The sequence below is a fragment of the Neofelis nebulosa genome, chromosome 12 (assembly GCF_028018385.1).
Source record: "Neofelis nebulosa isolate mNeoNeb1 chromosome 12, mNeoNeb1.pri, whole genome shotgun sequence".
Taxonomy (NCBI): Eukaryota; Metazoa; Chordata; class Mammalia; order Carnivora; family Felidae; genus Neofelis; species Neofelis nebulosa.
In genome coordinates, this window is record NC_080793.1 from 68492311 (window position 1) to 68496176 (window position 3866).

The window sequence follows — 3866 nt, forward strand, 5'->3', positions numbered from 1 at the left end:
TCTTGGATGTAGATTTTGCTTTTGACAGCATTGAACTTATACATGAAAAGTAAAGAAGCAGAGGGGAGGAGCCATGGAACATGAGAACTGGATCCATACAATATTCATGGAGGGTCCAAAATCAAGCCATTAATATGGAGAAAAAAAATTCGAATTGATCTGCTTGGGTAAGACCAGGTTTGGACTTGTGAAACCCATCTGGACCAAGGCTGAGGCAAATCTGGATCATGTGAAAGGTAAGGATACTGAGGAAGAAGAACTACCAAGTAAGAATACCTCTTGAAAAAGTAAACACACGAAGAAGTATATTATCATAAAACTAGTTGGTGAATTTAACAAATGGAAGAATTAACCCCTGAGGATATAGAGATCAATCTGCGAACTTAATAATATGTTAACTGCTCAAAGACATGAGGAAGGAAGTAGCATTTATGAAATAAAAACAGGAAGATTTGAAAAAAACAATTTGGAAATCCTGAAAGTGAAAAATCTAATTATTGGAAGTAAAATAATAATTATAATGTCCCTCAATAAATTATCTCAGTGGTATACTGGATATATCTTAAGACAGAGGATTAGTGAGTTGAAAGATAGCACTGAGAGAGAATATCACAGTAAGAAAAAGGAAGAAATTACAAAATAAGTTCATGGGGCACCTGGGTGGCTCAGTTGGTTAAGCGTCTGACTTTGGTTCATGTCATAATCTCAGTTTGTGGGTTTGAGCCCTGCATCACGCTCTGTGCTGACAACTCAGAGCCTGGAGTCTGGTTTGGATTCTGTCTTTCTCTCTCTCTCTCTGCCCCTCCCCTGATTGCCGTCTCTCAAAAACAAATAAACATTAAAGAAAAAAAGAAATAGGGGCGCCTGGGTGGCTCAGTCAGTTGAGCATCCGACTTTGGCTCAGGTCATGATCTCATGGTTCGTGAGTTCAAGCCCCGCTTGGGGCTCTATGCTGACAGCTCAGAGCCTGGAGCCTACTTCGGATTCTCTGTCCACCCCCTCACTATGCCACACCCTTGCTTGTATTCTGTCTTTCAAAAATGAATAAACATAAACAAATTTTTTTAAAGAAATAATGGTAAGCAAATAAATGACTAATAATATATGTGTATGTGTAGATATTAAAATGTATTTCTGGATTCTAGTTCCTAATATTTTATTTAGAAAATCTGCCTCCATTTAAGTCGAGTTACTCTATGTTTTCCTATTTTGGCACTATTTTTTATTTATTTATTTATTTATTTATTTATTTATTTATTTATTTTTAAATTTTTTTCAACGTTTTTTATTTATTTTTGGGACAGAGAGAGACAGAGCATGAACGGGGAAGGGGCAGAGAGAGAGGGAGACACAGAATCGGAAACAGGCTCCAGGCTCTGAGCCATCAGCCCAGAGCCTGACGCGGGGCTCGAACTCACGGACCGCGAGATCATGACCTGGCTGAAGTCGGACGCTTAACCGACTGCGCCACCCAGGCGCCCCTGGCACTATTTTTTAAATGTTTATTTATTTTCATTTATTTTGAGAGAGAGCAAGTGAGCGAGGGTGCATGAGCAGGGGCAGAGAGGGAGAGAGAGAATCCCAAGCAGGGTCTATGCTGTCAGCACAGAGCCCAACACAGAGCTCAATCTCACGTACAGTGAGATCATGACCTCAACTGAAACCAAGAGTCGGACACTTGACTGGCTGAGCCACCCAGGCGCCCCTGGTACTATTTTTTTTTTTTAATTGGATTTTACCTTCAGCATAATGAATACCTTCAGCATGAGAAATGGGCATTTGGGAGGTTTCTGGGGTGCTCATAATATTCTGTTTTTTCATCTGTGTGCCCAGTTGTGTTGAGCATGCAAAAATCTCCCCAGCTATGCACTTCTGTCAACTTTTCTTCGTGCATGTTATAGTTAAAAAAATTCTTTAAAGTTACGTGACCTTCATAAAATGAGTTGGGGAGTTATCATTTTGTATGAGGCCATAGCTATTTAAATATTAGACATATTTATTCTTGGAGCACCTGGGTGGCTCAGTTGGCTAAGCATCTGACTTGGCCTCAGGTCATGATCTCACGGTTCCTGAGTTCGAAGCTTGCATGGGGTGAGCTTAAGCCCCACTTTGGACTTTGTGATGACAGTGCAGAGCCTGTGTGGGATTCTCTCTCTCTCTCTCTCTGGCCCTCGTGGAATTCTCTCTCCCTCTCCCTCTGTCCCTTGCTCACTCATGCCCTCTCTCTCTCTCTCTGTTAAAAAAAAAAAAATACATACATACATAAAAGCTTTAAAAAAGAGAGAATATTTCCTCTTGGGGCACCTGGATGACTCAGTCGGTTGGGTGTCCAACTCTTGATTTTGGCTCAGGTCATGATCTCGCAGTTATGGGATTGAGCCCCAAGTCAGGCTTCATGCTAGGTGTGTATCCTGCTTGGGATTTTCTCTCTCCTTCTCTCTGCCCCTTCTCCCTTCAAAATAAATAAATCAGTAAACATTTTTTAAAAATATATTTATTCTTTAAAATCTAGCTAGAAATCAGCTATAAAACCATCTAGTCCTGACATCTTTCTTCCCATTCTTGCTATGAAAATACTTAAACAGTCATAAAAATAAATAAAATTGTGTAATGAACCTGCACATCCTCATCACCTCGATTCAATATTTATTACGATTTTCCCACACTTAGTTAATCTATTCCTTTTGTTACTGGGTTTGCTGTGTCTGCTGAAATATTTTAAAGATTTTATTTTCCTAAGTAATCTCTACACCCAACGTGGGACTCAAACTTACAACCCCGAGATCAAGATTCACATATTCTATGGACTGAGCCAACCAGGCACCCCTGCTGAAGTATTTTAAAGCAAATCTTAGGTTTCATGTCTAAGATGTCATCCTTATATGCTTGAGTGTGCACCTCAGAAAAATATGCACATTTTCTTTCATAACCCTGATACCATTATTATACCAAGAAGATTAACAGTAATTCCTTGGTACCATTTATTTATCCATATTTAAAATCCCCTTATTGTCTCAAAAGTTCCTTTTTCTAGTTGATTTGTTTAAATCAGGATCCAAGCAAGGTCTAAAGATTGCATTTGATTGTTTGGCCTCATAAAGTTCTTTTCACCTAGAGCAATTCTTCATTGTTTTTTCATCCAAGTGACTTACTGAGGAACTAAGTCTATTGTCCTATAGAAGTTCCCACAAATGAGATTTGGACCCTCATGGTGTCGTTTAACTTCTATTATCCATATTTTGTAAATTGGATGTTTTCTAAAAGTTTAATTAGATTCAGGCTCAACTGTTTTTCGAAAGAATACTTTGTTAGGTGATGCTGTGTACTTCAGACAGCCTCACAACAAGGCAAACAATATCTGGTTGTTCCTGCTTTAGTGATTATGAGATTTAGTGGATCCAGGTGGTGACCCCTCAACCTTTCACCTGATGGCTTCCATCCATTGACGATTACAGTTGGCATCCTCTAGGAGGGTTCCAGTGACCTCCGCCTCCCAGTAGTTACACCCTTGTGTAATTTCCTCCCAGGAGTCTAAGCGAGACTTACGATTTGCTTCTATGTATAGAATACAGCAAAGGTAACAGCATCTCCTTTCAAGATTAAGTTATGCAAAAACTGTGGCTTCTATTTTGTAAGTTACTAAAAATAGTCTATCTTGGTTCTACCTTGGTTCTCTCTTGGACTCCCTCTCTTGCTCTTACTTGCTACCTCATAGGGAAGCCAGCTGCCCTCTTCTGAGATGCCCTATGGAGAGGTCCCTGTGGAAGTAATTGATGTATCTCTGGTCAACAGCCGGCGAGGATCTGAGATCAGCCTACAGCCACATGAGTGAACCTGGGACCAGACCTTCCCCCTGTCGAGCCTGG